The sequence below is a fragment of the Bos javanicus genome, chromosome X (genome assembly GCF_032452875.1).
Source record: "Bos javanicus breed banteng chromosome X, ARS-OSU_banteng_1.0, whole genome shotgun sequence".
Lineage (NCBI taxonomy): Eukaryota > Metazoa > Chordata > Mammalia > Artiodactyla > Bovidae > Bos > Bos javanicus.
This window is the reverse complement of record NC_083897.1, coordinates 110,861,803-110,889,239: the sequence shown is the minus strand read 5'-3', so window position 1 is coordinate 110,889,239 and position 27,437 is coordinate 110,861,803. Positions and strand designations below refer to the sequence as shown.

Here is a 27,437-nt window from a genome sequence, read left to right as displayed (position 1 = left end):
GTCAGGCACTTTGAAATTAGCAAATATTTAAGATTCTTTGAGTTATATTGTTCTTTCTCCTATCCACATGTACCCTAGCCCCCCAAAAGGCTGCACGTATTGAAGCAGTGCCCAAGGAGCAGGTTATTTGGACAGATTCTCTGAAAGAGAGTTACTAGGTACAGGCATGAAGGTTTTCATGTTTCAAGATTCACACTGACAAATTGTTTTCCATTTGGCAATGTCACCAGCACCACAGGGTATGATCAAATTTCCCATATCTCCATTACCATTAGGTAGTACTATTCATTTAAATATACACATATATGTGTAAATACCTCTATGTTATAACTTTCATAGGTAGAAATAGCTCATCCAAAATTTTAAATTTAAATAAAGAGAAAGCATATTGGCCATAATTTTATCTTCTATTTTTTAGGAAAAATCTTTTCAACACAAAATGACTATTTTATTGAGCTGCTGTTGTTCTAACAGTATATAAACTGAGCATCTGATCAGTCTCTAGTGAAGAAGCTCTTTAAAAGGAACTTAAGGAAACTGGTCTCAGGTTCCTCAATTAGTTTAGAAATTGACAATTACATTAATCTCAGGAGAACTTGGTAGATACTCTCTGAAACAGTATTCATTCTTTTGTTCAGTGCATTTTCTAATGCCAAGTTAATGCCAAAGTAAATTATCAGCAATTATTTTTCTCTCTTTCAATAGCTGAAATGTGGAACAAATTCTGTATTTTTCCTACATCCTGTATGTAGCTTATATAATTACACATCTTGTAATTTCAGAATAGATTCTCCTATAACTATCTGAAGTTATTATTATCATGATTTATGAGACCATTTCTGAATGGGAGAATTTCTTAAGATATACCAAGGGAAATAATGGAGCTCTCAGAAGTTTCTATTTTAGTATATCATGAAGCAATAAGAGACTTGCTTTATAAAACTTACTTAGAATCTTACAATGCTTTTTCAAGATACTTCATACTTCAAGAAAAGTCATATTATTACAATAGAACTAATGATTATTCTGTGTTAATGCTAGTATTCTTAATCATATTTTTACACACCATAGTATACCAATTTTAGCAGCTTTATTCAGGTACACTTATATACAATTCACTCTTTTTAAGTGTACAATTAAATGTTCCTTGGTAATTATAGAGTTGCGTAACCATAATCACAATCTAAAATGATTCCATTTGCTCATTTAAATACACTCTACAGGAGGAGCTAAGATGGTGGGGGAGTAGGACGGGGAGAACACTTTCTCCCCCACAAATTCATCAAAAGAACATTTAAACGCCGAGTAAATTCCACAAAACAACTTCTGAATGCCGGCAGAGGACATCAGGCACCCAGAAAAGCAACCCAAGTCTTCGAAAGGAGAGAGAAGAAATACAGCTCCACTCACCAGAACACCGACACAAGTTTCCCTAACCAAGAAACCTTGACAAGCCACCTGTACAAACCCACACAGAGCGAGGAAACGCCACAATAAAGAGAACTCCACAAACTGCCAGAATACAGAAAGGACACCCCAAACTCAGCAATTTAAACAAGATGAAGAGACAGAGGAATACCCAGCAGACAAAGGAACAGGATAAAAGCCCACCAAACCAAACAAAAGAGGAAGATATAGGGAATCTACCTGATAAAAGAATTCCGAATAATGATAGTGAAATTGATCCAAAATCTTGAAATCAAAATGGAATCACAGATAAATAGCTTGGAGACAAAGATTGAGAAGATGCAAGAAAGGTTTAATAAGGACCTAGAAGAAATAAAAGAGAGTCAATATAAAATGAATAATGCAATAAATGAAATTAAAAACACTCTGGAGGCAACAAATAGTAGAATAACAGAGGCAGAAGATAGGATTAGTGAATTAGAAGATAGAATGGTAGAAATAAACGAATCAGAGAGGATAAAAGAAAAACGAATTAAAAGAAATGAGGGCAATCTCAGAGACCTCCAGGACAATATTAAACGCTACAACATTCGAATCATAGGGGTCCCAGAAGAAGAAGACAAAAGAAAGACCATGAGAAAATACTTGAGGAGATAATAGTGGAAAACTTCTCTAAAATGGGAAAACTTCTCTAAAATGGGGAAGGAAATAATCACCCAAGTCCAAGAAACCCAGAGAGTCCCAAACAGGATAAACCCAAGGCGAAACACCCCAAGACACATATTAATCAAATTAACAAAGATCAAACACAAAGAACAAATATTAAAAGCAGCAAGGGAAAAACAACAAATAACACACAAGGGAATTCCCATTAGGATAACAGCTGATCTTTCGATAGAAACTCTTCAAGCCAGGAGGGAATGACAAGACATACTTAAAGCGATGAAAGAAAATAACCTACAGCCCAGATTATTGTACCCAGCAAGGATCTCATTCAAATATGAAGGAGAAATCAAAAGCTTCTCAGACAAGCAAAAACTGAGAGAATTCAGCACCACCAAACCAGCTCTCCAACAAATACTAAAGGATATTCTCTAGACAGGAAACACAAAAACGGTGTATAAACTCGAACCCAAAACAATAAAGTAAATGGCAACAGGATCATACTTATCAGTAATTACCTTAAATGTAAATGGGTTGAATGCCCCAACCAAAAGACAAAGACTGGCTGAATGGATACAAAAACAAGACCCCTACATATGTTGTCTACAAGAGACCCACCTCAAATCAGGGGACACATACAGACTGAAAGTGAAGGGCTGGAAAAAGATTTTCCATGCAAATAGGGACCAAAAGAAAGCAGGAGTAGCAATACTTATATCAGATAAAATAGACTTTAAAACAAAAGCTGTGAAAAGAGACAAAGATGGTCACTACCTAATGATCAAAGGATCAATCCAAGAAGAAGATATAACAATTATAAATATATATGCACCCAACACGGGAGCGCCACAATATGTAAGACAAATGCTAACAAGTATGAAAGGAGACATTAACAATAACACAATAATAGTGGGAGACTTTAATACCCCACTCACACCTATGGATAGATCAACTAAACATAAAATTAACAAGGAAACACAAACGTTAAACGATACAATAGACCAGTTAGACCTAATTGATATCTATAGGACATTTCATCCCAAAACAATGAATTTCACCTTTTTCTCAAGCGCACATGGAACCTTCTCCAGGATAGATCACATCCTGGGCCATAAAGCTAGCCTTGGTAAATTCAAAAAAATAGAAATCATTCCAAGCATCTTTTCTGACCACAATGCAGTAAGATTAGATCTCAATTACAGGAGAAAAACTATTAAAAATTCCAACATATGGAGGCTGAACAACACGCTGCTGAATAACCAACAAATCACAGAAGAAATCAAAAAAGAAATCAAAATTTGCATAGAAACTAATGAAAATGAAAACACAACAACTCAAAACCTGTGGGACACTTTAAAAGCAGTCCTAAGGGGAAAGTTCATAGCAATACAGGCATACCTCAAGAAACAAGAAAAAAGTCAAATAAATAACCTAACCCTACACCTAAAGCAACTAGAAAAGGAAGAAATGAAGAACCCAAGGGTTAGTAGAAGGAAAGAAATCTTAAAAATTAGGGCAGAAATAAATGCAAAAGAAACAAAAGAGACCATAGCAAAAATCAACAAAGCCAAAAGCTGGTTCTTTGAAAGGATAAATAAAATTGACAAACCATTAGCCAGACTCATCAAGAAACAAAGGGAGAAAAATCAAATCAACAAAATTAGAAATGAAAATGGAGAGATCACAACAGACAACACAGAAATACAAAGGATCATAAGAGACTACTATCAACAATTATATGCCAATAAAATGGACAACGTGGAAGAAATGGACAAATTCTTAGAAAAGTACAACTTTCCAAAACTGGAACAGGAAGAAATAGAAAATCTTAACAGACCCATCACAAGCACGGAAATTGAAACTGTAATCAAAAATCTCCCAGCAAACAAAAGCCCCGGTCCAGACGGCTTCACAGCTGAATTCTACCAAAAATTTAGAGAAGAGCTAACACCTATCCTGCTCAAACTCTTCCAAAAAATTGCAGAGGAAGGTAAACTTCCAAACTCATTCTATGAGGCTACCATCACCCTAATACCAAAACCTGACAAAGATCCCACAAAAAAAGAAAACTACAGGCCAATATCACTGATGAACATAGATGCAAAAATCCTTAACAAAATTCTAGCAATCAGAATCCAACAATACATTAAAAAGATCATACACCATGACCAAGCGGGCTTTATCCCAGGGATGCAAGGATTCTTCAATATCCGCAAATCAATCAATGTTATACACATTAACAAATTGAAAAACAAAAACCATATGATTATCTCAATAGATTCAGAGAAAGCCTTTGACAAAATTCAACATCCATTTATGATAAGAACTCTCCAGAAAGCAGGAATAGAAGGAACATACCTCAACATAATAAAAGCTATATATGACAAACACACAGCAAATATTATCCTCAATGGGGAAAAATTGAAAGCATTTCCTCTAAAGTCAGGAACAAGACAAGGGTGCCCACTTTCACCGTTACTATTCAACACAGTTTTGGAAGTTTTGGCCACAGCAATCAGAGCAGAAAAAGAAATAAAAGGAATCCAAATTGGAAAAGAAGAAGTAAAACTCTCACTGTTTGCAGATGACATGATCCTTTACATAGAAAACCCTAAAGACTCCACCAGAAAATTACTAGAACTAATCAATGACTATAGTAAAGTTGCAGGATATAAAATCAACACACAGAAATCCCTTGCATTCCTATACACTAATAATGAGAAAACTGAAAGAGAAATTAAGGAAACAATTCCATTCACCATTGCAATGGAAAGAATAAAATACTTAGGAATATATCTAGCTAAAGAAACTAAAGACCTATATATAGAAAACTATAAAACACTGGTGAAAGAAATCAAAGAGGACACTAATAGATGGAGAAATATACCATGTTCATGGATTGGAAGAATCAATATAGTGAAAATGAGTATACTACCCAAAGCAATTTATAGATTCAGTGCAATCCCTATCAAGCTACCAACGGTATTCTTCACAGAGCTAGAACAAATAATTTCACAATTTGTATGGAAACACAAAAAACCTCCAATAGCCAAAGCTATCTTGAGAAAGAAGAATGGAACTGGAGGAATCAACCTACCTGACTTCAGACTCTATTACAAAGCCACAGTTATCAAGACAGTATGGTACTGGCACAAAGACAGAAATATTGATCAATGGAACAAAATAGAAAGCCCAGAGATAAATCCACGCACCTATGGACACCTTATCTTTGACAAAGGAGGCAAGAATATACAATGGATTAAAGACAATCTCTTTAACAAGTGGTGCTGGGAAAACTGGTCAACCACTTGTAAAAGAATGAAACTAGAACACTTTCTAACACCTTACACAAAAATAAACTCAAAATGGATTAAAGATCTAGACGTAAGACCAGAAACTATAAAACTCCTAGAGGATAACATAGGCAAAACACTCTCTGACATACATCACAGCAGGATCCTCTATGACCCACCTCCCAGAATATTGGAAATAAAAGCAAAAATAAACAAATGGGACCTAATTAACCTTAAAAGCTTCTGCACAACAAAGGAAACTATTAGCAAGGTGAAAAGGCAGCCTTCAGAATGGGAGAAAATAATAGCAAATGAAACAACCGACAAACAACTAATCTCAAAAATATACAAGCAACTCCTACAGCTCAACTCCAGAAAAATAAATGACTCAATCAAAAAATGGGCCAAAGAACTAAATAGACATTTCTCCAAAGAAGACATACAGATGGCTAGCAAACACATGAAAAGATGCTCAACATCACTCATTATCAGAGAAATGCAAATCAAAACCACTATGAGGTACCATTTCACGCCAGTCAGAATGGCTGCGATCCAAAAGTCTACAAGCAATAAATGCTGGAGAGGGTGTGGAGAAAAGGGAACTGTCTTACACTGTTGGTGGGAATGCAAACTAGTACAGCCACTATGGAGAACAGTGTGGAGATTCCTTAAAAAACTGGAAATAGAACTGCCTTATGATCCAGCAACCCCACTGGTGGGCATACACACTGAGGAAACCAGAAGGGAAAGAGACCCATGTACCCCAATGTTCATCGCAGCACTGTTTATAATAGCCAGGACATGGAAGCAACCTAGATGCCCATCAGCAGATGAATGGATAAGCAAGCAGTGGTACATATACACAATGGAGTATTACTCAGCCATTAAAAAGAATACATTTGAATCAGTTCTAATGAGATGGATAAAACTGGAACCTATTATACAGAGTGAAGTAAGCCAGAAAGAAAAACACCAATACAGTATACTAACACATATATATGGAATTTAGAAAGATGGTAACAATAACCCTGTATACGAGACAGCAAAAGAGACACCGATGTATAGATCAGTCTTATGGACTCTGTGGGAGAGGGAGAGGGTGGGGAGATTTGGGAGAATAGCATTGAAACATGTATCATATCATGTATGAAACGAGTCGCCAGTCCAGGTTCGATGCATGGTACTGGATGCTTGGGGCTGGTGCACTGGGACAACCCAGAGGGAGGGTAGGGGAGGGAGGAGGGAGGAGGGTTCAGGATGGGGAACGCGGGTATACCTGTGGTGGATTCATTTCGATATTTGGCAAAACTAATACAATATTGTAAATTTTAAAAATAAAATAAAATTTAAAAATAAATAAATACACTCTACAGTCCTACCCCTTTGCAATGATTAATCTGTTTTCTGTTTCTATAGATTTGTCTTTTCTGGACATTCCACATAACTAAAATAATATAACATGTGGTCTTTTAACTGGCTTCTTTCACTTAGCTATTTTTAAAAAGATTCTTCTATGTTGTAACATGTAGCAGTAGTTCCTTCTTTTATATTGTTGAATTACATTCTGTTTTATGTATCTACCACATTTTGTTTATCCATTCATCAACTGATGAACATATGGGTTATTTTCAGGTTTTTTGACTGTTATATATAATACTGCTATGAACATTTGTGTATAAGTTTGTGTGTGAACCTATACGTTCATCTCTTTTGGGTAGACTCTTAGGAGTGAAATTGTTGGGTTGTATGGTAAATTGCTTCATCCAGTATCACAAATTAGACAGCTGTAATGTTGCCCTTCCCTGATTTTTTGTCACCAAGATAGCTATTATTTCAGAAAAAGGTCCCTCTATGTGGGTTATCAAATTAGATTAGCCTCAACTGGCAGTGAAGTACCTGATTTTTATGGCTTGTCCACCTTAGTAGAGCTACTATCCAGGATAAATTTAGTGAGAGGCAGGGGAAGACAGGAAGCAGGTACAGGTGAAAATGTCATAGGCTAACATTGTTTGTACCTGAAGCCTGAATTTCAACAGTTTCTTTAAGCATAATCAAATGCTTTGCAGATTGTTGTATGCCTTTCGTAAATTTAGAGGCTGTATGGCGTAGTGGTTAGGGCAGGGGACCTGGAGCTAGGTGGCTTGGGTTCAAATCCTGGGCCTACCACTTCAGACCTGTGTGCCTTGGCTTTGGGGCTTCCCAGGCTGTGCTAGTTGTAAAGAACCCTCCTGCCAATGCAGGAGACATAAGAGATGTAGGTTCTATCTCTGGAGATAAAACTCTTTATGTCACAAAGAGTTGGACACAACTGAGCAACTTTCACTTTGATAAATTTCCAAATAATATTAAAATGACTATTTTGACAATCTGTCCAGTTGTATTATTGTATGTTAAGTAGAAGATCTGCCAATCTTGTCACTCTACCATTCTGAATGTCTTGTCTCCTCCAAATACTTAAAAAATACAAAGATATCAAGGCATCTTCTTCAGGCACATGTATGTTTTCATATAGATTATATATAAACTATATATATATAAATATATATACAGTTTACTGAGAAAAGCATTTTTCATAAACAGTATTAGAAAAAATTATTGTGTAAGTAAGTAAGTAAAGTTTCTCAGTCATGTCCGACTCTTTGCGACCCCATGGACTGTAGCCTACCAGGCTCCTCTGTCCATGGGATTTTCCAGGCAAGAGTACTAGAGTGGGTTGCCATTTCCTTCTCCAGGGGATCTTCCCAACCCAGGGATCGAACCCCAGTCTCCAGCATTGCAGACAGATGCTTTACCATCTGAGCCACAAGGGAAGTATTGTATGAGTACAGATAAGTAGAAAAATATGCTAAGTTCAAAAAACATGCTAAGTTGAGAATACAATAAAATATAAGAACTTCCCATATGTCATGCTACCTCCCTATAAAGGAATAAACATGAATCTTACCTTGCACCAGTGATCTAGCAGCACTTATGTTTTTGTATAGTTTATAACTCTTCCTTACCCTATTCCCAAGTTCTCCACATGTGTATGTATACACAAGCACATCTTCCCATTAGTAGTGATATTTAATCAATAATGTACATGATTTTCCAATGGCTAATTATGAATTACTTCACTAATGTCAGGGGCATTTCATACTTTCATAGTACTGGACTGTTGCTTCTAGGAAGAAAAGAAGAGTTTGGGCTACACTGTCAAGCTCCCATAGCCATTTAAAAATAACTAATGTACACTTGGAAATTTCTCATCGTAAGACTCTCTCTTTCACACACACACACACACACACACACACACACACACACACAATCAGTTTGCCAGTTAATTGCCTGTGCTGAAAGTTAATGTTCTAGTAAACTAGGTATTAACTGATGTAATGAGTGGTATCATGTAGGTTATTGCCATTATAAACCATACTTAACAGTTTAGAAAATCAATAACATATTAAACTGAGGTTAGTGCTTCTGGGAGAGAGTTATTTGGCAAACAGTTGTTTTCTGACAGATTGGGACTGCTTCTTCTGCTTCTTGGAAGGTAGAACATGTTCTGCTGCCGTAGTGACTATGTAGAGTTTGTGTCTCTGGAAAAATCACACACACACACAAACACCAGTGAAACATGGAACCACATCTTAACTTCCCTCAGACAGACACACACACACCAATGAACCACAGAACCACATTGCATCTTCCCTCAGACACACACACACACACACCAGTGAACCACAGAACCACATCTCATCTTCCCTCAGCGGAGCTGCTTGCTTACAGGTCTGCAGGTTGGGCAGGACGCAGGGAAAGGGAAGGCGGCTAAAGTCTGGGCCTGGGGCGTGTTTCCTTTGCTGTCTCCACACACGAACCCGTGTGCTGGTGTTGGGTAACTAAAGAAAAGCTGGAGCAGGGTGACCCTTTGGCAGTTTTCTTTAAAAGCGAGTTTGCTGTCCCCAGCTGTCAGGGGTCATGCTAACTTGATGGAAAAACTCTCCACTCTGTGGCTATTCACTTCACATCGCTGCTTCTAAATATCATCGTGAAACTGCCAGAGACAGACAGAAATGCAGATTCTCGGCAGACTTCCAGGCAGTGGTTCCCAGGGCAGGATCATCTGTGTTTTGTCAGAACATAGCTCCTACTTGAACTTCTGGACAGTCAGCTAGAGAATAACCAATAAGTCTTTGTGAGGACAATAGACAGCGAGCACCACGCTGACTAATCATTCTGGAAAGAATGAGTTCATGGCCTATACGTGTGCTATTTTCATTGAAGCCCCACACCACACGCCCAAAGCCCTTCATTAAGCATTCTTCTATAGGTTTTATCCTTTATGTGTAAAATCTCATTTTATATTTATTTTTCCCTCTTCCTTACTACCTGTTCTTCCTGGTGGCTCAGATGGTAAAGAGTCTCCCTGCAGTGCAGGAGACCCAGGTTCGATCCCTGGGTTGGGAAGATCCCCTGGAGAAGGAAATGGCAACCCACTCCAGTATTCTTGCCTGCAAAATCCCATGGATGGAGGAGCCTGGTAGGTTATAGTCCATGGGGTCGCAAAGAGTCAGACACGACTAAGCGACTTCACTTCTCCTTCTTCTACCTGTCTACAGCAAAAAGTTACTAATATGAACACATTAACATACCACAGGGGCAAAGCCATGGTACATCATTTGTAAAAGGATAAAAGAAACAGTATAACATAGAATGAAAAGCATTCCACTGGGAGCCAGGAAACCTGCGTTCCTCTTTTGAGCTTGTGATTAAACTCCTGGCTGACCACAAGGAAGTGACAGCATCCCAGGACCTCAACTTTCTCCTATGTCCCAGGGAACTGGCCAAGATCTAATCTAGGTCCCTTCCACAGCAACACTATTCCAGGAATGACTGCTCAGTTTCTGTGTAGAAGTCATTAGGCTGGGCATTTTCCCATCCCTTTGATCTTCACAACACTCCATGAAGTAGGTGTCACCATCCCATTTCATGACTGGAAGGCCAGGGCTTGCAGAGAATTAAGGAACATGCCAGAGACACAGCCTGCAAGTGGCTTGGCCAGAACTGTGTATTCTAATGACTATGCTGCTCTCTCTCTCTCTCTTTTTTTTCTAGCTAGAGGAGAGATTTTATTTTTCTATTTAGTTTTGGCTTTGCTGGCTCTTTCTTGCTGTGCATAGACTGCCTCTAGTGAGTGGGGGTTACTCTTTGCTGCAGTACGCGGGCTTGTCAAGGCGGTGGCTTCTCTTGTTGCAGAGCACAGGCTCTAGGCGTGTGGGCTTCAGCAGTTGTGGCCAAGGGGTTCAACTACTCCACAGCATGTGGGGTCTTCCTGGACCTGGAATCAAACCCATGTCCCCTGCCTTGGCAGGCAGATTGTTTATCCACTGTACCACCAGGGAAGTCCTATGCTGCAGTCTTTAAGTGGACCAAAATGCTCTGACTGGATAAAGTACTTTGTGTCATCAAAACTCTTCCTCGAGGATCTCGGATTTAGAGTACCCAAAAAATGGGCAAACTATATCAATATATTGAGGTGTTAGAGTGCCAGTTGATTATCAGCCACTTCCCTGAGCCCCCAGACCTCCTCTTTGTCATTGCCCTAGACATCCCACCTCAATACCATATGATCCATTCAGCAACTAAGGCGGCATGCCTGGGCCTGCCTTCCAGGATCCTTTTCAGCATTAGGATCCATTTCCATTTTGTTTGGACACTACACTATAATACTGGTTGTGAAGAATTTTAAATACCATCCTTGAAATTACTGTCATAGCCACCCTTCCTTCTTTTTACCAGCATTCCAAGACAGAATGAATTGACTTCTGCCCTGAAACATTTTTCTTATTAATTTTTGTTTTTTTGACAAAGCCATGAAGCACATGTGGGATCCTATTTCCCTGATCAGGGATCAAACCTGCACCCCCTGCATTAAAAGTGTGAAGTCCCAACCACTGGACTGCCAGGGAAGCCCCTAAAACATTTTTCAAATTTCCTGGTTGAGGGTGACTGTTGATTTAGAGTTAAGGTTAGCTTGGCTGAGTTGTTCCAAATCGTTTCTCAGGTTCTTTAGCTGGATTCTGCCTCCTATTGCTGAGATCCTGTTTAGGGATCTGGTCCCCAAATACTCCTAACCTATCTCTGAGCTCCTAGTAGGAGATTGTCTTCAGCTTTGTCCGCTCTTCTGTCTGGCCTTACCTTCAGTACATACTTGATATTTTCTCCTCTTCTGATGACCAGGTTTCTAGATCTGTTCCTTGCTTTCATTTACTTTAAGGCCTTACCTAACATATCCTTTAATGGCAACCCACTCCAGTATTCTTGCCTGGAGAAACCCAGAGACAGGGGAGCCTGGTGGGCTGCCATCTATGGGGTCACACAGAGTTGGACACGACTGAAGTGACTTAGCAGCAGCAGCAGCAGCAACATATCCTTTAATCTTCAGTAGAATTCACTCCCTCTCTGGTCGATTTGACTGGTTTGCGGCCTTTGACTTTGTTCTGCCTGAGGCTATAGGCCACTGGGGAGTTTTTACCAACAGATGAATTTGTCCATGTGAGAGATTTTCATTTTCCATCCAGTGTTTTTCCAGTCTTATTAATGTTAAATCTACCCCTCTACCTTAAAAAGAATGAAAGTGTTTCTTCCTTTGCTGCTCTTAAAAAAAGAATAAGAAAATCCAATCTCGATCACTCTCTATCATACCTTATATTTTACTTGTTTATCTATTTCATTCTATTTTATTTATGGTCACAAGGCATGCGAGATCTCAATTCCCTGACCAGGGGTTGAACCCATGCCCCCTGTAGTGGAAGCACAGAATCTTAACCACTGGACTGCCAGGGAAGTCCGTATCTTGTTTATTTTTGGTCTGCATAGAAGGTAAGCTCTAGGATTTTTTTAGTTTTGTTTATTGATGTATCTCAAACATTTGAAACAAGATCTACCATAAGTAGATCTTTGGAAAGCATTGGTTAAATGAATGGGTGAATGAATGAATTCACCCTAGTGTCTTGCTGCCTTTAACAATTGAGTTTCAAAAGTTATCTCCTAATATCATAGTTTTAAAATGAACTACAAAGAAATAAATCAGAGTAGACAATTTGGCAATAAAGTTATGCCCTAGAATAGACTGCATTGCACTTGATCAGAAGAGTGGTGGAGAACTTGTCTATTTGGGTATATAAATTGTGTGAGCTAAGTCAGAGTAGGGGCTAAAGGCCAGAGTAGCGATTGTCCTAATTACTCAGCCAGCAAGCCTCACAGAATTGGCCTGTAAATAACGTACCCATCAGCTTCACAGACCTCTCTGCACAGATGGTTTCATTTGAATTTGAGCTCCCATGCCCCTTTCTAGGAGGTGTATGTGGATAATTTTTGGCATGCCTGTCTGCTGTGTGAAGCCAATTTACCTTCAGGAAGATGTTCACCACACAGGCAATGACAGATAGAGTTCACATTAATTTTATCCACTGCCAGGTCAGAGACTGATTGCTATGAGACAGTTTCATGGAAGCAATTTTATTTTGTATGTCTAGAATTGCCTTTGAATTAATTGTTATTATTATATTGATGTATTACAAAAGAAATTCTCAAAGTAAATAGGCTTAAGTAGACAGATGTACCCTACCAACCAAACTCATCAAAGCCAATAGCAAGCATTTACCATGATCATTTCTGATACAAAGAAACATTGGTTTAATACTGTGAAACTCTTAATTTATAAATATTTTCTTTCCATGATGCTGATCAATAACAATCAGCCTTGATTCTCCATCAGGAAACTGCTTTCCTCTTAGCCTCTTCTTCTTTGATAGGCAGATTTTGTAACCTAAACTCATGTCCGGGCCATGGTGAGGTTGTCAGGAGAGGGTATCTGACTGAAGTGTCATTAATCCATGGACAGTCGTGTAGCTGTGTGGTTTGATAGGAGAGTTATGGCAACCTGATTTTCTTTGTCAAGAATTTGAACACAGAGAGTCAGAAAATAATTTATCAATCAGAACTGGAGGCAGAAGCTGAAGAGATGCAGTGAGAATGCAAAAAGGTAACATTTACAGAGTCCCTATCATGTGCCTGAGACTATGTAACACATTACATGGGCTATCTTTTAAATCCCCATAATAGCGTTATGTGGGCTTCCCAGGTGGCTCAGTGATAAACAATTTGCCTGCCAATGCAGGAGACGCAATACAGCAGGTTTGATCCCTGGGTTGGGAAGATCCCCTGGAGGAGGGAATGGCTACCCACTCCAGTATTCATGCCTGGAGAATTCCATAGACAGAGGAGCCTGGCAGGTTACAGTCCATGGTGTTGCAAAGAGTTGGATCGGACTGAGCATGCATGCACAATAGCTTTATAAGCCATGTGCTATTCTTAACTTGCAGGCATAGGGAAGGTAAATTACTTGATTATGTAGTAATTTGTGGGATCATGATTCAAGCTGAGGTCCATGTGATTCCAGAGCCTCTTCTCTTAATTACTGCATGACACTGATCACAGAGGAGAGAGAATTTTGTAAAAGAGCAGTCTCCAACCTTTTTGGCACCAGGGACCAGTTTCGTGGAAGACAAGTCTTCCATGGGCCAACAGTTGCAGGGGAGGGGGCGGTTCTGGATGATTCAAGCACATTACATTACATTTATTGTGCACTTTATTTCTATTATTATTACATCAACTCCACCTCAGACATCAGACATTAGATCCCAGAGGTTGGGGATTTCTGCTCTAAAAGTCATGTTAAAGTTAAGAAGGAAGAAAATGAGCAAATAGAGCATACCGGATGTTTGAGAAAAGAAAATGGAAGTGGAATAGTCCAAAGAGAACCAAGGTAGCTTGGCAAAACACATTTCCCAGGAGAAAAGAGACAAAGAGACTGGCCTCAATAATTACCTTGGATTAGCATAGTGTTCTGCTGTATATTGCTTGAGAAATTCTCTGTCCTTTGTCAGTAAAAAAAAAAAAAAGTCTTAAAAAGTCATTTATACTAATTAATACCATAAAGTCTATTTTGCAGGGAAAACAAATATAATCATAACATGTACGCTGCAAGGTGTCCAGTTCTTCCTCCTGTGTCTGTTCTCAGGTGCCAGCCAGTCTCTCTCAGGAAGACCAGAATGGAGGTAGGCCTCAGAGAACCAGGGCCAGGAGACCTGAAGGTCATTTTTAGAAAAATACCTTTCTATCTATGTATTTGGCTGTGTCAGGACTTAGTTGCAGCATTCAGGCTCTTAGTTGTGGCAGGAGGGATCTAGCTCCCTGACCAGAGATCAAACCCCAAACCCCTGCATTGGGAGCATGGAGTTTAAGCCACCAGACCACAAGGGAAGTCCTTGAAGCTCATTTCTTGTTTTGGTGTCTCTTCATTGGATGAGTTATTGACAATGCACAATAAAGTAGCCCCAATAAAGGTAGTTTCTTTTTGCCAGAGGTCTTCCTTCAGTGCCTCATTCTGATGACCATAGTACTTCCCAGAAAAAAACAGTCTTTGAGATAATACTGAGGCTACAGGAAAGCACAGTTCTGCTCATAAGGAGGCCTATATTCCCTGACCTAGCAAGGGATATGAATCATATACTCATATATACCATGTACTTCCCAGTGCTCCTAAGAGTCATGGTACTGAGGATGTATGCTTCCTCACAGTGTAATGCCCAGGCAACTCTCCTTTGTAATGACTGCTGCTGGACCCCAGGATCTGAGGAACCCAAGAAAATCTTAGCTGAACTCCTGGCACTCATGAACATAAGAGCCTTCTCTACTCATGAAATAAGATTCTCATCTTCTACATTGGAGTTGTCCCTAGGAATTCATTTTCTTTATCTTTGGATCCCTTCACTTTGTTCTTTGCCTTCATTTTGTTCTTTTGACAAGTTTTGGTCTTCCTTGGTTGCTCAGCTGGTAAAGAATCCACCTGCAAAGCAGGAGACCCCAGTTTGATTCCTGGGTTGGGAAGATACCTTGGAGAAGGGAAAGGCCACCCACTCCAGTATTCTGGCCTGGAGAATTCAGGGTTGCAAAGAGCTGGACGTGACTTTAGGGCTTCCCTTGTGGCTCAGCTGGTAAAGAATCTTCCTGCAATGTGGGAGACCAGTCATCTGGATCACCTTAGACTTTTGTTCCTTTGAAAATTATAAATGAAGAAATGTTCTATAAGGGAAAGACCAGACTGACCTGGTCAGTCATTGAAATGTTTCTTTTCATTTTACAGGTCCCAGTGAGCTCACATCAATTAAATAGAAATGTACTTAATTAGCAGGATATGCTATGATAGATTAAATATCTAAATGTCAGATGAAACCAGAGTTTTCTGAAATTTCCTCAGATATAACCTGGATTTGTCTGTCTGTACCTGGGGAAGATATACATGTTGGCTTTCTATAAAATAGGCAAAACTTGAAAGTTTTCCTCTAGTATTTAGATTGCAAATAGGTTGATCAATGTAACTTCAATGTCTAATCCATCAGGAGGCATTATTTTTAAGGTAATGAATACTTATGAGACTATAGGAGACAGTTCAATTTAAAAATATGTATTATGTAAGTAAAATCTATTTTTGTGAGTTTTAAGAGTAGCAAATTTGTATGCTGTATTCATTAATTTATCATTTTGTATTTCTTTTATTTCATTTTTATAATCAGGTTTATTGAGATATGATTTAGATAATGGAGAATTGGCCATTTTCAAGTCCACAGTTTGATAAATTTTGGCAACTATAAAGTCATGCACCCACCACCATAATCATAAGATTTAACATTTCCCCAAAATTCCTTCATCTCCTTTTATAACTAATCCCCCCGACCCATTCCTTAGCATTGATCTGATTTCTCTTCCTATAGTTTCACTTTTTCCAGGATGATGTCCCATAATAGAATCATACGGTATGTTAGTCTTTTGTGCCTGACTTTCTTCACTTAGCATAAGGCATTTGAGATCTTTTAATATTTCTGCCTATACCAGTAGCTTGCTCCTTTTTAATGTTGAGTAGTAGTCCATAGTCTGTTGTCTGATATAACATAATCCGTTTATTCATTCACCAGTGGAGACACACTTTGGTTATTTTCATTTGGGACTATTATGAACAAAGCTGCCATGAACATTCATATATAAGTCTTTGTGTGAGGATGCTTTCATTTCTCTTAGGAAAATACATAAGAGTAGGTATTCATTTTATTTTCAAATGAATATACACACAAAATAATATATGAAAAACTATAATTATATGTATGAAAGAACACATAATATTCACTACATAAATGTCATTCTTGCAAATGAGACAAATATCTTCATTAGCTGAAAAACCCTAGCTGTTACCTGAACTAAGTTTTTTATTTCAGCAACACTAGCATGTGTTTAATATTTGATACTTTGGTCCTTTCTGAAGCTTCCAGAGAAATAATTCAGAAATTTCAATGGCACTTTTAAATTTAACATTTTGCTTTCCTTTGTATATTTTATACTTTTTAATTTTTATTTTATGTTATAGTTGATTAACAATGTTGTGTTTGTTTCAGGTATACAGTAGTTATACATATACATGACTCTATTCTTTTTCAAATTTTTTTTCCATTTAAGTCATTACAGAATAGAGTTTCCTGTGCTATACAGTAGGTCCTTGCTGGTTGTCTATTTTAAATATAGTGGTGTGTACATGGCAATCCCAAACTCCCAATCTATCCCTCCCCCATTTGTATGTTTTAGATGAGGTATAGTATGTGTTGCCTGTACAGTACTTTGCTCTTTTGCAAGGATATTGCACTTGAATTTTGAATTTCAAGATTTTAAAAACCTTTGTAAAAAATACATTTCAAAATTTTTCCAGAGAATAATAATTTACCAAGTTTCCTCATTATAAGCAATACTCCTTAAAATAAAATTTGTCAATCAAGTAAAAAAATATTAAATGTAAAAAATTAAAAATATAAATTTAGTTTCATTACCATGTGATACAGAGTTGAAAGCAGTGGTAAGAAGTTTGAACAATTACAGTAGATATTTAGAGTATCTTTCCATTCTAAAGTTATTCTTAATTTGAGAAGTAGTTTATCCTTGAATCCACAGGATCAGAGACCAGGGTGTCTCCTTCACCTCTCTTAGCAGCTCATGACTTCAGCCTTCTGCCTGTAACATTTGGAGCAGGGTGGACATCTAGAGCTGTCTAGACCAATCAAATGCACATCTATAGGAAGCTAGACTGGAACTGAGCTAAGGCTTTTTGTGTGAGTGTGTCTGAGTCATTTTGTTCAGGGGTTGTGAGATAGCTATTTTTCCACCATTTAACTGAGAAGCAGAGAACATTCATCTGCAAGGAGGAATGAAGCAGAAATGCAGAGGACCAAGAAGTGAGATGAACGTTTCCACTGACTTTCTCAGCCCTGGTTCAAGTCTGTAGTTTTCCAGTGGTTCCTGAGGTCCAGAATTCAATCTTTTTCTTGTGACCTAAAACACAGTTGAAGAACAAAATTTTGGTTTTCCTGAGTTTCTTATGATTTCTGTCACTTGCCTTCAAAGTTTCTAAGTGCTAGAACTGTTATGAGTCCAAGCTCACTTTGTTTGCCACACAAGAAGCCAGTGAATCTGAGGGACAAAGAGTTGAGGAAAGGAATACAACTTTATTTGGAAAACCAGATGACCGGGAAGATGGCAGGCTAATGTCTCAAAATAATCATCTTGTTGGGGTCTGGATGCCAGGTTCTTTTATGGATCAGAGATGGGGGGAGGTGAGGAAACAAAGTAAAAAGGCCATTTCATCTTGCAAGTATCCCCTAAAATGGCAAGCCTCAGGCAGTAGGATGTGTTAATTTCTTCCTTCTTGCCATCTATTGGTGGACAGAGTTCTGAACAAAGGCACATTAGCTTAACAGTCAGTCAGAGGGGCAGGGTTCCCTGAGGCAGGCCATTATGTGTGATTATAATAACAAAAGCAACCAAAGATGCAGATCTAGCTTCAGTTCAGTTCAGTCTTTCAGTCGTGTCCGACACTTTGTGATCCGATGAACCGCAGCACGCCAGGCCTCTCTGTCCATCACCAACTCCCGGAGTTTACCCAAACCCATGTCCATTGAATAGGTGATACCATCCAACCATCTCATCCCCTGTTGTCCCCTTCTCCCCCTGCCCTCAATCTTTCCCAGCATCAGGGTCTTTTCAAATGAGTCAGCTCTTCGCATCAGGTAGCCAAAGTATTGGAGTTTCAGCTTCAAAATCAGTCCTTCCAATCAACTCCCAGGACTGATCTCCTTTAGGATGGACTGGTTGGATTTCCTTGCAGCCCAAGGCACTCTCAAGAGTCTTCTCCAACACCATACTTCAAAAGCATCAATTTGTTGTAGCCACAAATTCCGGGAAACAAACTCACTCAGAAGGACATTGCAGAGAGTGGAGGGCAGTGGAGCAGGCCCACACCGGTGGACCCAAGGCAGAGTCTCCTCCTAGCCAAGGACCCCGGCCAGTTTTTGTGAAAACTTTATATACCCTAAGCATATGTGTCTAAACCCACCTCCCCAAATTCCCTGAAACTAGTCTGAACAAAGGAAAAAGAAAGATACAATCAAAGTCAACCCATGATTCATATGCCTTAAACCTAGGTAGTTAGCAGTGGACAATTATCAATAGGCTTGTGGTCATTTCCCAATAAGCATAATAGAATGTATGATTCTATTTGGTTACACAGATAATTAGAGTATTCTTTTAGGTGATGGAGAGCCCCAGGGCTCTTCCTTCTCGGCCTGGTTTTCCAGTTGGTATGTCGTTTCCATAGATACTGGGCATATAGCTCAAAGTCCACAGTCCAGCCCAAGATGGAGTCCTGCTTTCAAGATAGAGCCTGTTCTGTTTCCTCCTTCAAATTCTTTGGTGCTTAGCTTTCTTTATAGTCCAACTTTCACATCCATACATGACCACAGGAAAAACCATAGCCTTGACTAGACAGACCTTTGTTGACACAATAATGTCTCTGCTTTTTAATATGCTGTCTAGGTTGGTCATAACTTTCCTTCCAAGGAGTAAGCATCTTTTAATTTCATGGCTGCAATCACCATCTGCAGTGATTTTGGAGCCCAGAAAAATAAAGTCAGCCACTGTTTCCACGGTTTCCCCATCTATTTCCCATGAAGTGATGGGGTCAGATGCCATGATCTTAGTTTTCTGAATGTTGAGCTTTAAGCCCACTTTTTCACTCTCTTCTTTCACTTTCATCAAGAGGCTCTTTAGTTCTTCTTCACTTTCTGCCATAAGAGTGTTGTCATCTGCATATCTGAGGTTATTGGTATTTCTCCCAGCAATCTTGCTAGATCTCCTGGCAGATTTAGCTTGGAAGAGTCTAAATTGACTCTTCCTGGTTACTGAACAAGGCGTCTTCCATTACTTTCCCACTAACTAGTGAGAGATGGGAATACCAGACCACCTGACCGGCCTCTTGAGAAATTTGTATGCAGGTCAGGAAGCAACAGTTAGAACTGGACATGGAACAACAGACTGGTTCCAAATAGGAAAAGGAGTACGTCAAGACTGTATATTGTCACCCTGCTTATTTAACTTGTATGCAGAATACATCATGAGAAACGCTGGGCTGGAAGAAGCACAAGCTGGAATCAAGATTGCCAGGAGAAATATCAATAACCTCAGATATGCAGATGACACCACCATTATGGCAGACAGTGAAGAGGAACTAAAAAGCCTCTTGATGAAAGTGAAAGTGGAGAGTGAAAAAGTTGGCTTAAAACTCAACATTCAGAAAACGAAGATCATGGCATCTGGTCCCATCACTTCATGGGAAATAGATGGGGAAACAGTGGAAACAGTGTCAGACTTTATTTTGGGGGCTCCAAAATCACTGCAGATGGTGACTGTAGCCATGAAATTAAAAGATGCTTACTCCTTGGAAGAAAGGTTATGACCAAACTAGATATTGAAAAGCAGAGACTTGACTTTGCCAACAAAGGTCTGTCTAGTCAAGGCTATGGTTTTTCCTGTGGTCATGTATGGATGTGAGAGTTCGACTGTGAAGAAAGCTGAGTGCCGAAGAATTGATGCTTTTGAACTGCGGTGTTGGAGAAGACTCTTGAGAGTCCCTTGGACTGCAAGGAGATCCAACCAGTCCATTCTGAAGGAGATCAGCCCTGGGATTTCTTTGGAAGGAATGATGCTAACGCTGAAACTCCAGTACTTTGGCCACCTCATGCAAAGACTCATTGGAAAAGACTCTGATGCTGGGAGGGATTGGGGGCAGGAGGAGAAGGGGATTACAGAGGATGAGATGGCTGGATGGCATCACTGACTCGATGGACGTGAGTCTGAGTGAACTCTGGGAGTTAGTGATGGACAGGGAGGCCTGGCATGCTGTGATTCATGGGGTCACAAAGAGTCGGACAGGACTGAGTGACTGAACTGAACCAGAATTCTCACTAGGAAGACAAATTCATAAACAGAGTCACGGTGTCATATTCCAGTATGGTGACCGACGTGTGTACAGAGGGCATTCACGCACAAGGAAAGCTGAGGAGAGATGCAACCTGAGTGCAAACAGACCTTTCAGAAACTCACTGCCAATGAAAGGAGTGGAGGAGCACACGAGGGGTATGAGCCACAGCGTATCCTGACTTGAAAGCCTGCAGGGCAAGCTTTTTAGGAAGACCTTCTTGAGATCTGGTGATTTCAGCTAAGACCCTGAGGTCAGACATATCCTGATGGTGTAGAGTTCTTGGGAACAATCAGTCTGGGGTGGGGGTGGGGGGATGCTAACCTAACTCTTCTAAGAGTGACACGAGGTTACCATATGGTTAGCAGGCAAATGATCAAATGTTCTCTGATAGGCTTCCTCTAACAGCCTGTAAAACTTTGTTGCTCCAAAGGCAAATGTTTCCTTAACGTGCAACCTATGGCCTTTCTTCCACTGACTGGTGCCCAACTTCACAGAACTAACACATACCAGCAACAAGACTGACTTCCCTAAAAGCCCACCTCCAAACTAAAGTGCTCCACTCCCTCATTCGAGTTAGATCAGCATTGCAGTTTCGTGGCCTTTGAATAAAAGTCAGTTGCTTTGGGGGTCTTGTCTAAGTCAGAAGTAGGCTGACAGCTTCCTGGCAAACACACTGACGCTGCTGCAGCTTTCTGTGGATGGAGACCCAGAGGCTCGTCCCCACGGGCAGCCAGGAGTGGCTGTAGCCGCTGAGCATACGCGGTGCCCACCTCGGCCTGCAGGCGTGCTCTGTCTAGAAGCAGCCCGCAGAGCTCTGAGAGCCGTGCCCATGTCCTGGGGCAGGGCCATTACAGAGAAGACTTTGTTTTCAGTGTAACCAATCTGTTTCCAGAGAGCGCCTTGCAGATGATCTCATCCACGCTCACTTCGGTGAACTGGCAGGACTTCCTGAGAGTAAATTCTGATAGCGAGTGGGCTGTCTCTGCATCCTGTATTTCTTCTCAAGGCTCTAGACGGGAAAGTAGACTTCCCTGAACCTGGGGCTTCCTTCTCCACTGTGCAGATTGCTTCTCTAAGTCGCTTCAGGGTCCTCAGCTCAGATGGAAAGTGCTGCCTGAGTGCTGGGGACTCTGTGGAGTTACTGGTTTGAGGGACCCAGTGTCTCCTTCAGGCTGTGGAAGCCAAGCTCTGTGAGGCAGAGTTTCATAGTTCTCGCCGGCTGCTTCTGGGTGAAGCACAGCTCAGGGAAGATCTGTTCTCTCTCTCTCAGAGCTGACTCTGCCAGTTATGAGTCAAGTGATTCCCTGAAAAGTCATCATTAAGTAAATCTTCGTTTTTGTCGGAGCTGTTTTATTGGAGGGCTGTTGAAAATCTCCTGGCAATGATGTAATCCATCCAACACTGACAACTCAGCAAAGGCTGTAGCTATGCTCTGGAATTCAGCAGTCAGAAAGACTGTCCCAGCCTGTTGCACAGACCCTCCGGAGTCTTATGAAACCACCTCATCCTCAGTTTGTTTTATAAAAGAAAATTCTGTACCACAGACTGTGGTCAAGATGTATAAATCAAGATGAAAACAGATACCAAAGCCAACATTGTGATGACAGTCTAAGGCAATTTAAGTTTATTTACTCCTTCTTCATCAAGCCCCTTCATTCGAGCCCTTTGAGGAAGGGTGAGGAGTATTAATTACAGGTTAAGATAGCAGCATCTTTTACACATTTCCTTTCTTGTCAAAACAGACACCACATCTCAGAGGTAAGCATTCTCATCTGTAATTGATGGTTCTCATTAATAATACCATAAATCTATCACTTTCTACAAAGCATTCCAACATGCATTATCTCACTTGATCTTAACAACATTACGAGCAATAAAGTCTATGAAATTTAATTTTGTTTGGTGGCTTCAGTTCCAGGAAGTCTTCAAAAAGAAGGTGGACTTTGACCTTTGTGGGAGGAGGCATGGAAGCTGCATGAGCGCTTTTCCATGGAAGACTGCATTTCTCCACATCTAAGGGGTACAGCCTTCAACACTGTGCTGCTGACCCCAAGCAGGTGCACAGACCATCCCTCTCTTCCTGCCCCTTCATCTTTTCTCATTACAGATGCTCCATGACCTTACCTCTTGCTACTATTACCCTGCTCCCGAGTCTCTTTCCATATGGAAATACGGCAGAGGGGTGTAGGGTAATGCCTAGACTGGGGGTCCAGAGGCAAATTCTAATCCTAATTTAACAACGGTTGTATGATGTTTGACTAATTTTACCTGTTAAAAACCAAGGAAAGTGGTTGACATGATGATCTCTTAGGACGCTTCTTTTCGTGTAGGGCTATTCACAGAGTGAGATGGGGTCAGAGAAGCCCAGGGGCTGTTGAGGCACCTAGGGACCTGCAGAAACAGAAGCCTTTACCACACCTGAAGCAGAAGGTGTTCTGACAGCTGGTTGAGCGCTGGAGCTTTGCAGGAAGGGGCCATGGGCAGAGCCGTACCTGGGGAGGAGCACCATCACTGCCCAAGCCAGGAGGAGGTGAGAGAAATACACTCATGACTTCACTGTCTTCTGCCCTCCAAGTCCCTGCTGACACCTCCTGCAGAGGCAGAGTTCAGAAGAGCCCGGAGATGCCCACTGCAAGGCACAGCCCCCTGGGGCCCGGGGAAGAGCAGAGAGTGGCTTTCAGGAAATCTAGGGGCAGACAGCACATACCTGCACCCGCTCCAGACCCCAAAGCAGGATTTGGCTGTTCTTTTCACAGAGGGACAGGTTCTAGCTGCCATTTATATGTGTGATTATGCATTCATTTAAACAGCTGTTATTTCTGTCTTCACTTGCACATGTTCTCTGGTAAATCCACCAACAGAATATCCACTTCGCACATCAGCCAGTATCTTTACAATAACAAAAACATTGGTTTTTCTTGGGTGACTGGTTGTAATTTACAAACACTGGTTTAGAAGCTAATACCATATTTTCTTGTAGAGAATAAAGTTTTGTCAGTGACATAGATTTGGTATTCCACATAAAGTAGATGATATTAGAATAATTACAATTTGGATAACACATGTTTAATGTTGATGAACTTATAATGGAGACACACTGAAGCGTTTGGATCTTTACAGCTAGCATTAGTTTAGCAAATGAAAGCATGGGGAATAGAAATCCAGAATTTTATTCTTTTTAAGAATCAATATATTTTTATACACTGGTGTGTGTGTGTGTGTGTGTGTGTGTGTGTGTGTATCTGTCTCCTGACTGATGGCTCTTTTTTTTCTTCCAAACAATAGACAACACATGATCAAATGCTTATGAAGCAAAATACCACATTCTACAGTCTCACAGGGTTTATTTCTTTGTTTTGGGCCTAATGGAGCTGTTTGAACAGTGCACTGGAGGATTTTCTGTACCTAAATTATGTGGCCACTCACTCTGATTTTCCACTTTGTTGCAAACCCAATAATCTGTTGCCATGCCCAGCTTGCTAAAATTCCCAGCAGAGTGCAGAAGGGTACAATGAGTCTGAAATACCACATCAGATCTAACCGGAGGACTGATGTTAAATAAACCTGAGAGTAAATATTAAGTGAGGAAAGATTTACCTTCAAACTCCAGGTTTTAGGATCTGTGCCCTTTAATTTCATCCCATCGATTTCTGAAGTACGAATTTGCTTTATAACACTAGAACACTTTTTATCAAGCATCAAGATGCATGTATCCTTAGCTTGTGCTTTATAAAATCTGACAAATGATACTAGGAGACTCCTGAGGGATCTGCGTGGTATCACAGGACTAGCGGCTCTCTCTGTAGCAGGAGATGAGGACACAGTCGACATTCAGATTTCACATGGTTTCCCCCAGGGAGGGCCACACTCTGAAGAGCCGCACAGCGGCCACACTGAAAGGTGGGGAATCAACACAAGCACACAGTCCACAAACGCGAACTTGGGGAAGCGAAGAAAAACAAACGACACTTTGAGGCAGACACAGTCTCTGGTGAGCAGTGAGAACAGGAGACCTGAGGCTCATGCATCTCCTCCATCTCCACCCTGTCTGTCTCAAGATGCTTTCACGGCAGACCTTGTGAGAGAGGCACATGGGGGAGTCCGGGGTGTTCGCATCCAGGGATACCGAGTCAGTGAGAACAGAGGAGGGAAGAGGGGGATACTCTATTCAAGTCCTGAGTGCTCACCATGCAGTGGGCTGCTGAGATCTGAGTTAATCCCACCAGAGTCAGAATGCTAAGCTTCTAGAGCACATGTCCCCATTTCCAGAAACCCTCAGACACAGAAACTGTCCCTCACTCCCATCCCTCAATACCCACCCCTCTGCCTCTATGAAGTCCCAGATTATTGTGCCCCCACCCAGGGGAAGAGCACCTGAAGGTCCCTATTCACACGGCAAGGTGTCAGCCCACATGGGGCCACAGATCAGCAACCCTTCAAATCTGGAGCGTGAACGATTTCATCAATGGTGAGACTCAACTAGTGCGGCTGGGAGGGAAGAGGGCAGAGGCAGGGGGGCCGCTGGCAGGACAGGGAGGCAAGGTGTTCCACCTCAGCCTCGAAGCAGTGGGAGAAGGCACCTGACTCTCAAGCGAGATGGGGTGTGCAGATAAAGGACCCAGAGGAGCTTCCACAGGATGAGTCCCCAAACTCTGAGGGGTACAGCTCTCTGTGGGGGTGTAACTCCCGAGGGGACAGTCCAAGCCCAGCAGTGGGGTCTCTGTTGGACAGAGCCAGGGGGAGGCACACGTGCCTAGTTCAGCCTCACCTCTGAGACAGTCTCCCGTCGGGGGTCTTAGCCCTGTGCTCCTAAACTGCCTGTACTCCCTTGATTCCTCTTCACTCCTTCACTTTTGTTCTTCCTCCTCTCAGGAGATATTCGGGGATAAACAAACAGGAGGTCTGTGAGGGTCTCCCAAGTTCACGTGCCTCAGTGACATCCTGTGTGGCCTGTGTAAAACAACCACGCGGGGCTTGAGCAGCTCGCCCCTGAAATGGTCTGTGCTCGTCTAGGATTCAACACTGAGGTGGAGTCAGGAGGCAAAGGAGGAGAGAGAAGTGTCCTTACATGGGACCGTGTGTGCGTGTGTGTGTGTGTGTGTGTGTGTGTGTGTGAATGGAAACGGAAGATCTTTGAACTTCATGTAGACACTCTCTTCTCAGGTTAAGATATGCCATATGACCGTTTTTGGGGTCCTTTTTGGTAGAGCAAAAGAGTGTTGTAATGTCAATACCATATTTTAAAAAATTGCAACCTATTAAAATTAACAGGTAAGAATGAGGTAATTACTTCATGGAAGATGCTAAGTGCTGGCATCCATAGTCTTATGAAATGCAGAGCTGTAGAACTGGCTGAGTTGGTGTCGCTAATCTTTATATTTACAACTTGGATTTTTAAATGTTAATCTCCACCTGATTTTAAATGCAGTTTCTTTTTCTGCTTATTTATATATTTAATTCTTGAGTTAACTTATTATAAATCAAAAGCTACAAATTTCTAATTTAGTGTCTGGTTTTACAGATCCCTAACTCTTCATTAACTTCTTGATTTATAAACAATGGACCAAAAGTCCCAGCTGCTGGATGCAAAAACTTGCGCAGATTTACGCACTCTAAGATCCCTGCTGTAAATCAGTGTCTCATTTACAAATGTTTCCATTACCAAGTGCTTTGGCTGTCTGATTTGAAACACCTTGTCTTTTTACTATTTAATTCTGATTTATCTTTTTAATATATGGCACTCCTTGACAATTTGTTACTACCAAGTGCTGATTTATAAAGGCAATGTAATAAATTTTATAACATAAATTTTAAAGGCTTTGAATTAGGTACACCAGATTTTTGAAAACTGTATGGATGAAAAACAATTCTCAGAAGCAAGAAGAAAATTTTACGTCCTATGAAACAAAACACGGAGTGCTGGCCATAGGATGGTCTGTCTTTTCTTTTCATACTATCTCCCCACCTCCTGCATTAAGACTTTCCTCTTTGACAGTGCCTACAGTTGTTGGCTGGATCTAAGAAGACATCAAAGGGCAGAGAAATGTTAGTATTTGACCTGAACAGATCGATACGATTAGTGTGCACTAAGCCTCTTGCTGAATTCGGGGGCCTTCATGGTTTTATCTTGGTTCCCTCTTTCATCTGTGCTTTTCATCTGCTGGGGACACACTGAGGCACACTGGGACTTAATTTCCTGATTGGGCTCAGGATTCTTGCTGGAAGGCCTGGTAACTACAGATCTGTTGAAGTCATTTATTGTTTCCCTGGCCAAGGGCTGAAGGACTCTTGTTTATCAGTTTTATTCACCTCACCTGCTGGTAACTGAAATACTGCCCACTGTCAGAGAGACTTGCTCCAATAGGGGATTAGGGCAAGACCTGAGGACATTGAATAATAATTAGCATTTTAGAATGATCGTATTTGGAAGGTGTTATTCACAATAAAGGAAATGGATAATTTTTTTCTTGATTCTATTGTTGTTGTCCGACTCTTTGTGACCCCATAAACTGCAGCACAACAGGCTTCCCTACCCATCACTACCTCCCAGAGTTTGCTCAAACTCATGTCCATTGAGTTAGTGATGCCATCCTACCATCTCATCCTCTGCAGCCCCCTTCTCCTCTTGCCCTCAATCTTTACCAGCATCAGGGTCTTTTCCAATGAGTTGGCTC

At 40.8% G+C, this 27,437-nt stretch overlaps 1 pseudogene; it reads right to left on the bottom strand.

The window, feature by feature from the left end:
* The window catches only part of LOC133242654 (poly(A) polymerase alpha-like), a 29,013-nt pseudogene extending 4,419 nt beyond the window's left edge, over positions 1-24,594 (bottom strand).
* Between the last annotated feature and the right edge of the window lie 2,843 nt (positions 24,595-27,437).